Source organism: Phyllobates terribilis, unplaced genomic scaffold (genome assembly GCF_046119375.1).
Source record: "Phyllobates terribilis strain yellow unplaced genomic scaffold, ASM4611937v1 Scaffold_2__4_contigs__length_985480577, whole genome shotgun sequence".
Lineage (NCBI taxonomy): Eukaryota > Metazoa > Chordata > Amphibia > Anura > Dendrobatidae > Phyllobates > Phyllobates terribilis.
The window spans coordinates 144,908,511-144,921,324 of NW_027362762.1; the positions used below are offsets into that span (position 1 = coordinate 144,908,511).

A 12,814-nucleotide genomic window follows, 5' to 3' on the forward strand; every position below is an offset into this window, starting at 1 on the left:
TATATCAATGGAGACAGCCCGGCTGTCATTGTGGGAAACAGAGCTTGGATAGGTGGGATTTCATCTACACTATCCATTGTCCTTTGCTTCATTGAAATAACATGACCATTTGGCAATCTGGTGATGGTCAGTTCTCATCAATGAACATCTACAATGATAAGAAGATATTTTCCTACACCACCTTACTTACGCCACCGCTCTACATTACCCGCACAACCACTACATTACCCATACCACCACAGTACATTACCCACACCACTACTTTTTAATTACCTGCACAACCACTGTACATTACCTGCACCATCAATCTACATTACCTACTCCACCACTCCACATTATCTACACCACTACTCTACATTAAACGAACCACCACTATTCATTACCCTCACCACCACTCTACATTACCCACGCCACCACTCTACATTACCCTCACCACCACTCCACATTACACGTGCCACCAGTATTCATTAGCCTCACCACCACTCTACATTACCTGCGCCACCACTCTACATTACCCTCACCACCACTCTACATTACACGTGCCACCACTATTCATTACCCTCACCACCACTCTACATTACCCACGCCACCACTCTAAATTACCCTCACCACCACTCTACATTACCCACGCCACCACTCTACATTACACGTGCCACCACTATTCATTACCCTCACCACCACTCTACATTACCTGCGCCACCACTCGACATTACACCTACCACCACTATTCGTTACCCTCACCACCACTCTACATTACACGAACCACCACTATTCATTACCATCACCACCACTCTACATTACCCTCACCACCACTCTACATTACACGAACCACCACTCTACATTACCTGCGTCACCACTCGACATTACACCTACCACCACTATTCGTTACCCTCACCACCACTCCACATTACCCTCACCACCACTCTACAGTAGGCTGGTAAGGTGCCAAGTATTGTCTGTGTCAGGGAGGTTCATACTACAGAAAGTAGAGGACCTAGAAGAAGATGTTCTGGTCTGTAAGCAGCTTATCATTTTATTGTTTTGGATCAATGTATTGTTTATAAAAGTCTCACATTTATAAACTAATAAACAGCTTCTATTTTACTCCAAGGTCATATAAGGTAGTAGACTTGTATCTACACCAAGAGAGGTTCAGCTAATTTTATATATATCTGAAAAAGGTTCCAAGTAAAGTCTTTGGGAAAGATACACAGCAAATGTCTGTGATTCCAGCTTACCTAAATCTGGTCATATACATGTGATGGCTGTCCTGATTATTTCCTCCCACCCCTCCCGTCCTAAACCCTATTTCATTAGTGAGAGGGGGATAAGCTGCAGCTCGTCACATCTGACAGCACTTATCTCATAGGTGAACAAAGGACTGGGCATGTTCTCTCATGTGTATGGCCGGCTTTAGGCCACTGTGAAGGTAGATTTTTGGTCTGTATGAATTGTGTCTGCTTTTTCACAAATAAAGAAAATATGTAGTACAAAAAAAAGTCAATGTATCTTTAAAAATAACACAGCTCTACAGAGCCAATGGTCCACAAGTATACTAGCCAACATTCTACATATCAGCATCATATGGTGGCCATAAATTACCATAGTCCAAATCCACTAATTTTGACATGACTAGGTAACTATAGGTTTATAGGGGCCTTGGAAAACTAAAGTATACTAGCCAACATTCTACATATCAACATCTTATGGTGGCCATAAATTACCATAGTCCAAATCCACTAATTTTGACATGACTAGGTAACTATGAAATGTGAATCAAAGGTTGGATGTCACATTTTAATTATTTGCTCTCAAAGGCAAGAAATCCCCAAAGAGTTGGACAAACCCAACCATTTCGGTGAGATCAGTCACCACTCTAATGTGTATGGGGTCATTCCAACTCTCCCGACAGATGAAATTAGAGGAGAGAAGGATCCAGCCTGTTTCAACAGCTACTTTCTTTGTTCGGTGCAGATGTAATCTGCCGATAAGGAGTCTGGCAGAGCCTTTTTCATAGAGGACACCATCAGGAACTCTTGGCCCAGCAGGGCATTACTGTGTATGAAGGAGTCAGGAGAAATAACTGTCAGCCGAGCAATCATTCGGCCAACAGCTATCTAATGTGTTTGGCCAGCTTTAGTCTCCTCACTGTACTAAAACCCATGTATGTGTATGAAGCGGTCGGGAGAAATAACTACTCGCTCTGTCGACAGACATCAAAGGAGAATTTCATCTAACATTTATGTCCACCTTTGTACTCTCTACTGCTCTTCTTCCACATCAAACTCTCACTTTATCTCTTTGGGATTTCATCAGTGGCCTGTGAACAGCTTGATTTACATTTCCACTTGACCAGTTACTATTTTAGAAGACTAAATGACAGAAGGAAAGAAGAAATTCTGGGTGACTGAACAGAGAATGAGATGCAATTTCAACCACAGCCCATGGACATTGATGGTGCTGTTTCTGGTAGAGAAGTGGAAGTAACAGCAGACGTTAATAGGGCATTTATAAAATGGCCTCACAAAACATATACCAACCAAGAAGGCACATTGTGGTACAGAATATAAAGGAGACCTTTCAACCAGCCATACTATTATTTAGCCCCTTCACATTCCCACTAGTTTTGATTATTAGGTGCAAATGTTTTTGTCCTCTTTGTTTCATGGCCTCACTAATTGGGCACGCTGAAGGCCTCATACACAATAGACTAATGTCGGCCGCACCCACTGACGGGATCGGTAGACAGTCTAAGGTGTATAGGGGCCTTGGAAAACTGATTGTTGGGTGAAATGTTGATTGGGCATGCCCAATTTCAGACTGCTGATCGTTTTTAGATAAGATGCTGCCAGGCATATCTGTGAGCAGGTTTCTCATAGAGAACACAAGAACGCTCGGCCTAACGAGAGCTCCTGGGAACAGAAAGACGGCTGAGATGGCTATTGGCCAAACAATCTTCCAAAGTTTTGTTCAGCCGAAGTCATCTAATGTGTATGCCTGCTTAGTAATATTCTTATATATTTTAAGGAGAGTGATAGGTCCTGACTATATTATATTGTTTTCACAGGAACCTAGGATACATACATTGAGTACATTGACTGTAAGTACATACGGTACACACCATTTGAATGCCGCAGATCAGACCTCTGTATCCATTACAGTTAGTAGTTCATTTACAAAAGAAATTTTGAGTTGGACGATCATTTTTGCATTTGCACAATTCAAAGTTTAAAGGCAAAAATCCAGATTTTGCAATTTGTATGTGCTTTGTTTTTAGAGTACTTTACTCAACTGTGCTTAAAACAACTCAGTTTCCATATTTCTGCCCAATGGATTGCGTTTCCACAAGTCCGTAAAGTTTTGGTCTGAATGTTGGTGCAGAATTTTTTGGACGTGCTTTTCTCATCTGCAGTGTTATTTGAACTTTTGTTAAACCTGCTTGCACATGTCACCCAGAGTGTTTCTGTATATATTACATAGTAATTATAGGCTCACTAAAGAGACTCTAAACCTTTGCCAGGTCACTGGCCCTAAAGGGACTCAGCCAGACAGCTCTGGATTCAGATTGTTCCTATCTCTTGCTACTACTGTTCCCCAGATGTGCGCAGTCTACTACATTTTTCTAACAGCTTGAAAATTAGATATGTGTATTAAATGTTTTGGAAAAGTTCATTTTCAGTTTCTGTAATTTTGGTTGTATTTTTTGATACAGGTTTTAGGAATCCAAACATAGACGTTAGTACCAAATATAAGAAGTTTTAATCTTTTGTTTTTAATGTTTCCTTTTGAGTTGTAGATCCATTTTCTGCCAGCTTTTGCACCATAATTGGCATCTACAACTCCAAGCTAAAGAAGTAAGGTAACAAAGATAGCTCTGCACTTATGCTTTATAAGTATCCCCCCCAGGAGCCTCTAAGCTTATCTCCCATCCTGAAAGACCTGGCCAATCCATTCATTTCATGGGCAGCCATTTATTTGAATGACCGCCATGTACTGATATATCTCGCTTGCAGCAATCACTGCAACATACATATTTAGGAGTGGGCAGCCAGCTGTCAATTAGTATGACGTTAGCAGTCACGTCCCGTCGACAGAGCAAGAAGAAGAGCTGCTCTGTTGATGCGGAGCAGATGGACCGCGGGAAGGAGCGGTCGGTGACCGCTCTGTGTCGGCACCGGGTAGAATAGGCAGCAAGTTGCCTCTTTTAGCAACTACCTGTCTTTTAGTTTTTAGGTCCATAGTAAAAAAAAAATGTCATGGACAACTCCTTTTAAGGCTCCCAAATCCATTGGAAAAAAGTGAATGATCGTTTGTCAGTGGTAAGTAAAGCTTCTCAGACTGCATCGGCTGTGCTGGATTGTTTTGGTTGATATACAGCCAGTGCTTATGACCAACCAAAAAATCCATCATGCCCGATTGGTCTTTTGAAAGATAATGAATATTAGTCAGTGGGCTATTGCTTTGCCAAGGTGGATAATAAGATTTGTCAAATTCACAATGTATTACATCTGATTTTCAGCTGATGTGTATGGAGGTCTTTAGTGGCTTTCATACGCCAATATAAAAAAAAGATGATTGTCGGAGTCATTTGTGCCAAGTCTATTGTTAAGGTCCATGCATCTTGGTGCATTTTGAACTGAGCCAAAGTTAGAACATTAAATTTAGGCCTTCTATGAGTCGGCGTTAATATGCATCCTGAATTTGCACCATTTGAGGCTATATATCTAAAATGTTGTTGCTTACAACCCTCTCAATAAAACATACCCACTTTTGGTGAGCATAACGTAAAGAGAAAACATTTTGCTCAATTTGCAAAACTTTGCCCAATTTTCAACTCTCTGGAGCTCACTTACAGCCAAAAAACGTCATAAACTGATTAATAAATGGGGGATAAGATGGTTAAAGTAGGTTGCATCAAAAAAGAAAGACAATAAATAAAAAAGACGGGACAATGAAATGTATATATGATTAGTTAGTCAATGGTGCAGCATGGGTGGCAAAATATGGAATGACAACTTTAAAGTCGTACAATTCCTGGTAAGCTCATTTTAGGCTGCACCCTTGATTGTTATCTGTGGGGCGGTGTCTTTGTGTAAGTACTTGTTCTCGAAGCCGTATACGACACCCTTTGAAATCAATGGGCACCTATGTTTAGTTTAATTGCTTTAGCGGGATTGTTCTCTCTGTAGCCTCCTTTGACCGAGGCCACAAAAGAAATGGGGCCGACTGAAACGGGCAAGTTCTTTCACAAATTACTGAGTTGTCAGCATTTGTGTGACTTTCGCAGGCTACACTTTTAAAAATAGCACCGATTTTACACACTTCAGTCCAAGGTAATTGTATGTTTTCCATCGTGATTCATAGTTTATTTAGAACAGCCATAGAAAAATAAAGATGTTCTTCCCGTCTGCAATGAACGTAATTCACCCAACCATACTAAATGCATCGTAATTAAAAAAAAAAATCAAACTGTAATTTACACAACGGTCTAATGTAGATGTTCCCACAGCGAAACTGTAAAAGTAGAACATCAGATGATAAACATCTGTGGAAGCATGAGACTATCAGCTCAATGAAATTAGCCATAAACTCTCAAAATATGTAGAGGTAATGCACATGCCACATAGACATAGCCCAGGGCAGCAAGCAAGAAAAATGTCTACTCAAAGATCACTGTGATTTTTTGGCAGATACACACTAAAGGCAATTTGTGCACAAGTTTCCACAAACTTTACATGTATCAATAGTAAAATGGAATATAAGAAACTTGGCAATGTATCTCATCAAAGAAATCTGCTTCTTTCTCCACTCATAAGCCATTTTTTCTTCTATCCCCAAACCATCCTGAACTCATCATTTCTGTACCTGCCAGGACTGACAAATGACAAAAACCCAAACTCAGATTTTTTTAGATCAAGGCTACGCCTACATACCTGCCCTTGGTGAGCTCATATGGGAGCTGGTTGTGGGATGTGCAAACTCTTTTAGAAGTTTGAGATCCCCAACTTTCAGAATATCTTTGCCCCTGGAGGTCCCAGGTGGGAGTTATCGTTGTCGTGTTTTCTATTACAATTTTACCTTTCTATAGAGACGAAACATGGCACAGATAGCATCATTCATCTGACCGATATTAAGCTGGAGTTGTTTGACAAGCCTTACGGTGATGTGAGTGAGTGCGCTATGTTCGTCCCTTTGCTACGACACCAAAAATATATCTCCCACAAATATTGGATCGATGCAAACCCCAATATTCATCACTGACTACAGAAAGTCTGAGATAATTCATTTGAACAGAGGAAGCCCTTATTCTTCTCCGCCTCGGAGTATCCAAGTTCATTGAATTATTGGCTGGTTCTCATCAGATTTCCAGTGGTATTTACCTGTTCATGGCAGGAGCTCCTGCTTCAAAGAAGGTTGAAGTGTCATCTCTTTGTCACTTCTCCAGTTCTAATTAATCCCATATGTTCAATGTGAAGGTTATATGTCCCCTCTCTGGAGATGTCTTTATGGATTTTACAATTGTCTGCCCTGGATTGGGCAGATTTAGCTTCATCAGGAGAAAAAATCCAAAATAAAATGAATCTACCAACATGAGATTGTTTTTAGAGAAATACTTGTGGAGGGACCACAGGCATCTAAAAAGTCTATACCATTATACATAAATATCGATACGGAAACATGCACATGACAACACTTTGGAAGATGGGAAATTTACCATAATGCCCATATAACAAAGTAAAAACAACACTAATTCTTTCTGGTTCAGCAGAGCACTTCCGGGCCTCATCATGATACTCTGATGTGTGTATTGTACATCTCCCTGGAGGTTGCACATCAGTTCCCTGTGCCATCAACTTGGCATTAATAAGTTAAAGTCAGCCTTTATAGATAACAAAATTCAGATCAATTATGAAACATTAGTACAGAACAAATTGATACATAATTAGTGAAAACTGAACTTCAACTTTAATGGTTTATTTCCCATAACTATATAATGTCTACCTGGTATTACCCCATAGGACGTGCAAGTAGGCAAATCTCAATCATGATGTTCCTATCTAGAGATGTAACTTGAAGTATCTGCACTTAAGCAACAATTTTTCGCAGTACTGTGGCAAAATTGCAAGTGCTGTATCTCCTATTGTTAGTACCACGTATCTTCCCTTCATCTGACCTCCACCCAAGCAATCACATTTTCTGTTTTTTCCTTCCCTGGTTAAAACAGGTTTAACTTTACAACAAAAGAAATATTCCTGAATCTTGACCATCTCCTTTATCTCTACAAATTTTAAATATATTTTTGTCTGAAACAATCGGGCATTTCAGAGAAAGATCCAGCTGGAGACCATAGTAGCAGTCAAGACTAGTCTGGCTGCGCCCCTTGCCGGCTCCTCCCAGCACCGCAGCAGGTGATTATTAGGTCTCTTGCATAGCGCGAAACCTGTCACTCACCTCTAGCAGCGCTGGGAAGAGCAGGTCGGGGACAGCACTAGACTAGTTTTGTCTCCTGCTATGGTCCCCGGCTGAATCTTTAAACTATATTATCTCCAAAATGCCGGAGAATATCAGAGAACATTATATTTGGGTGCAATCATGTAGCCAGGCTCTGGTTCACACTGCCTGTCGTTTGGGCAGCATGAATCAGGCGACAGGTTCCCTTTAAGTAAAGGAAGGTCCGTGTATGAACCCACCATATTCTTAAAAATCAATAACAGGTTCAGACAAAAGAAGTCTAATAAGCTGATTTAAAATAAGTACTGATGATATGGTTTTTCTGTGCAATTGCAAAAGTTGCCTGTGTGCTTTTTGACAGTAGGATGTTGTGCTCAAGACACCAATGACAGGCTCAACGAAAACCTATTCTGTAGCATGGGTGGAAAAAAAATCTCTTTACAACCAGTTCTAATATAAAATAAAGAACTTGCATGAAATTATTTTATATGCGTGATTGATCAGTTTTCTCAATATACAATTTACTTATATGACTTTTAGGTGTTGTCCTCTATAAAATTTTACTACTCCATAGGCTCATAGACCGATAAAGTAAAATCACCCTCCCCGGGTCTAGCGATGACTCTGTGCTACTGCTCCGGTCTTTGTTGATCAGCTGCAGCAGTGACATCACTTCGACAGTGCTGCAGCCAATCACTGGGCTCTGCCAACCACAGAGGGAGAGCCTCTAAGCCCAGTGATTGGCTGCCGCAGTTACAAGTGTGGATAGTTGTCATATCACTGCAAATCAATAAAGACCAGAGCAGCGGCAGAAAGACAGTGGGACGGTGAGTAAAAGCTCAGTATATTTGATTAGTCTCTTTAGTAATAAAAATAAAAACAGGAAAAGCCCTTTAAATAATTCATTTTTGATAGGAATACAGTAAAGAAAATACACATGTGTATTACATAACTGCACAATTAAAGGGGTCAAGTTATCACCTATCTGCAGGATAAGTGATAACTTGTTGATTGGTGGAGGTCCGACCACTGGGACCCGCACTGATCAGCAGAATGGGGAATTTTTATATGTCAGAGTAGAGCGACAGCTCAACCTGACGCTTCATTCATTCTTTATAGGGCAGTGTTTTGGATCCAATTTTCATCAGTGATTTGGATCCAATTTTCATCAGTGTTTTGGATCCAATTTTCATCAGTGTTTTGGATCCAATTTTCATCAGTGATTTGGATCCAATTTTCATCAGTGTTTTGGATCCAATTTTCATCAGTATTTTGGATCCAATTTTCATCAGTGATTTGGATCCAATTTTCATCAGTGTTTTGGATCCAATTTTCATCAGTGTTTTGGATCCAATTTTCATCAGTGATTTGGATCCAATTTTCATCAGTGTTTTGGATCCAATGTTCATCAGTGTTTGGTCAGTGTGTCAGTTTTTACCATCAGTGTTTTATCAGTTTTTCTCATATGCCAAAAGAAACTGATGCAGATTTCACACGCTTCTCCGTTCAGTCATTGAAAACTGGCAGCACAAGAATGCAACTAGGATGGCGTCCATGCGCTGTCCTCATTTTTCCCAAACCCATAGACTTGAATTGGGTGAGGATCAAAATAAAACCTTTCTCCACAAAAAAGACACGTGTGAACAGCCCCATAGACTATAAGGGGTACGTGTTCTATCCGTAATAGGGTACGTTCATTCAGGCAAACATATATTTGGTCTGTGCTGTCCGTGTGGAAAACGGTTTAACGACGGCCGTCTGAACTCAACCGGATAACAAAATGTATGTGAAAATCGGACGTGTGAAAGGAGCATATGTAAGATGAAAGGAACTTTTTTGGTATATTGGCTGTAAAAAATTACAATCATATATATATATAAATATATATATATAATGTCTGTAAAGCGCTGTGGAATTATTGGTGCTATATAAGTGAGTAAAATATATATATATATAAAATGAAAGCTACAATTTCAATATAGCACAGGATCCATCCGTAAAAATTTTGTGAAACAGAGTGGAGTAACAAATATGGAATATATCATGCATATACTAATAGCCCAAAAAGTGTATGAGTCAGCGATGAGAAAAAAAAGAGAAATCCAAATACATTACATGGTAACGTTCGGCCAAAGGACCCACAATTATTAATTTCTTCCTTTGAAGTTCTATCCTGGGACTGAGCAGTCCAGCAAATCGCCCATTTCTGTCACACTCCCTACAATCTAAGTGTCTTCAGCACACAAACCAATGCTGTGGTTACCTCACCACATCACAGGGTCATTAAACCGCTCTTCCCCGAACTCCCTCCTTTTACCATCATCCTCCTGGGTACCACACACAAAATCACAGAGCCGCAGTCAGACACCGCTCCGGGGGGGCAAGAGGCGGAGCAGGAAAGGGTGCTGTTTCTTTCCCCGTATGCCAACCCCCCTCTGCTGACTTCACCTCACCTTACCTCCTTCCCCCCAATACCCTCTTCTTCAACCTCCTCCACTATAAAAATATTCACACATGATGGAAAATAATAAATGTCAGTGGAGACTCCTGCTGGTCATCCTGGGAATTGCAACAAAATATATATAGTTTTTTTTTTAAACCAACACAACTAAGGGTTAATTGGTAAAGGTGAGCAAAGTTAGTATACAGACAGTATGTAAAATAATCTGCTATATACCAAAGTGGATATATATAGAAAAGGATTTTATTTTATATTCCCAATCCAAAAAGAAACACAGACATGAATACGTCATTAACCCATTGGGGGCAGCATTGGTAATGTACCAGGATAACTATACAAGGGGCGACATACTGTATATATTAGATAGAAGTTGGTTGATGGTTGAACAATCACTGAACAGAAGATATTTTTTGAATGATTGTTCAGAAATACATAAATTCAGATAATGCAGTAAGTTTGCCCGCAGTCCTATGGAAAACTAATAATAACATATGGTGATCTAAGGCTGACTTGTGCCAGATGGCAAAACTACTAATGGTAGTAATGGCCTACACAAAGTGGCACACTTGGAGGAGGGTTAGTGATAATACATCTTACTTTACACAATATTTTCTGAAAACAAAAAGTTTTATGCATAAAATACTAATAAATACAAAATATTGATATAAATAAAATATAAAATAATAAATAAAGCAAAAGCGAAAAAAGCCCAAAATTACAGTAAAGAGACATTTATGGTAAAAGTGATATTTCGTAATGATCTGATGAGCCTCATGGCAAGGAAAAAGGGTGCAGAGCGAAAATTGTCATTTAAAGCAAAAACTTCCTTGTGCCTATGAATAGTCTTATCCGGGCGGCTACATTCTGCTCCGACAAGAGGCTTGTAAGCCAGGGCAATGTATGAGTAGGTCTGCCCAGAAAAGTTACATAGGTTGCAGGTCAGGAAGCCACAAGTTAGGGAGGGAAAGCCTTAGAGCATCTTAGGGTGCAGGCAAAAGTAGTAAAAGAAGCCGAAATGGAGAAAGTAAAGCAATAGTGCAGAAATAGGAGGAGGAAGAAAGGAGTAACGAGAAAAAGGCTGAAAAGACTAAACGGATCTAGAAGTAAAAAGTGAGAATGAAGATAGAGAAAGCAGAAAGAGTCACGAAGAAGAGAAGGGGGATCCGGAGTACCAAGAAAACGAGGTTTGTAGACAGAGCGAGCTGACAGCCGTGACCTCTGCCCTTCCTCAGCCAAACAAAAAAGCAACGTGTCAATAGAGGTCTGTCCCCCGGCTCCGATCTCAGAGGGCACAGATGACCAGGGGGCAAGAGACCCAAAGACTGGGAGGTGAAGAACACGGAAAAAGGGCACCAGCCGGGTTCAATTAATGAAGGAAAAAAAATCTCTTCTAACTTCCTGAGATGAGAAATCTTCCCTCCTCCCTGAAAAGTTCCCTAAAAGAAAACAATAGCCGTCCATCCCCCACCAGTTCCCATCAGTGCGGAGAGCCAGTGGCCACTCACCTTGTCCACAAGTCCAGCCTCCAGCAGAGAGGATCTCCACCGCGTACCTGGCTGCGTGGATGTGAGTGTCTGTATCCGCCGCCACCCAGCAGACAGTGAGTGCGCGTGTGTGAGTGTGTGTGAGTGTGTGTGAGTGCTCTCGCCTCCTCTCTTACTTACACTACCAACTCATTACAATCTGCTATTCATAACCCGGGTCATGTGACTCCACTCACAAAATATAAAGCACATTTTTTTTTTCTCTCTTCACAAACCACAGAATGAATTTCAGTGGAAAGCACGGAAAATGTCTCCCCCCCCACCCTTCCCCGTCTTCTGGCTGTGCCATTCCAGGCAATGTAATTTCAGTCATTATATGACCATCCTCCTGGAGAGGCCTGGACAAGCATTCCTGTGTACATAAATACATGTGTGAGGACGGACGGACATGTGCCGGAGCGGAGAGTACGCACAGATCTGCACAGAGGAAAACACCCGCAAGTTTTTTTTCCAAATTTTAACACTTATAAACATTTCTTCTAAAATAAAATAAAAAAAGTTGCTAAATCAAAATTCATGAAAAGTTTTAAAAGTAATAAAACAATATCTATTCTTTCTGGGAAAACTGGCTACAACTAGAGCTTCTAACCAGGGTTGTCACCCAGCTTTCCAAAAATCCCGAGAGGCAGATCTGACTAGTTTTGCACATATAAAGAAACAAGGGATGTGATGCTGTCTGGGAAAGTAGAATTAGAAATTCGGGAGGGCTAGGGGTTACCCCTATGGAAGATGCAGCTTTCTGTACACAGATGTGAGTAGTCTGTGTTCACATGTGGCAGTTTTTTTACTGCAAGGCAAATCCATAGCAAAATCTTCTTGTAATACACATTTCAATGTTTTTGACACCTAATCTGAGAGTAGGATAATGTAGAGACAGAGACCCTGATTCCAATGATGTGTCATTTACTGGGCTGTTTTCTGTAGTTTTCATAAAATCACAGTTTTATCAGCAGGAGATTAACACTAGAGGACAGCCAGGTAGTCTGACCACACCCCCACTACTTATTGGCAGCTTCAGTCTATGCACATCGTACACAGAAAGCATTAAAAACCTTCCAAGCAGTAGTTTGGCTGGGGTTATACAGAGCTCAGCATTCAGAGAACTGCTAGATCTGAGCAGAGAAAACAGTGATTTCATCAAAACTGCAGCAAGCAGCCCAGTAGGTGATACATCACTGGAATCAGGCTCTCTTCCCCTACATCATGCTGCTCTCGGATTATATAGCAGAAACCTCCTGACAGATTCACTCTAAAGGAATTGTCCACTTCAGAGGACAATTTTTTTGCTACTATTTGGGGGCTAAGAATCATTTTTGCAATTTGGTTTCAGTAAATATTTTGCACTGTTTGGTTTTTA

The 12,814-nt window shown here is 40.6% G+C and overlaps 1 protein-coding gene across 2 annotated transcripts in view; it reads right to left on the minus strand.

The window, feature by feature from the left end:
* The window catches only part of RARG (retinoic acid receptor gamma), a 216,394-nt gene extending 204,770 nt beyond the window's left edge, over positions 1-11,624 (minus strand). The window contains exon 1 of one of the 2 annotated variants that reach the window (XM_073662939.1): positions 11,419-11,624. The gene's annotated coding sequence lies outside the window, so the exon portion shown is untranslated. The remainder of the gene's footprint in view (positions 1-11,418) is intronic. The other variant, XM_073662940.1, reaches the window with a different exon arrangement.
* Between the last annotated feature and the right edge of the window lie 1,190 nt (positions 11,625-12,814).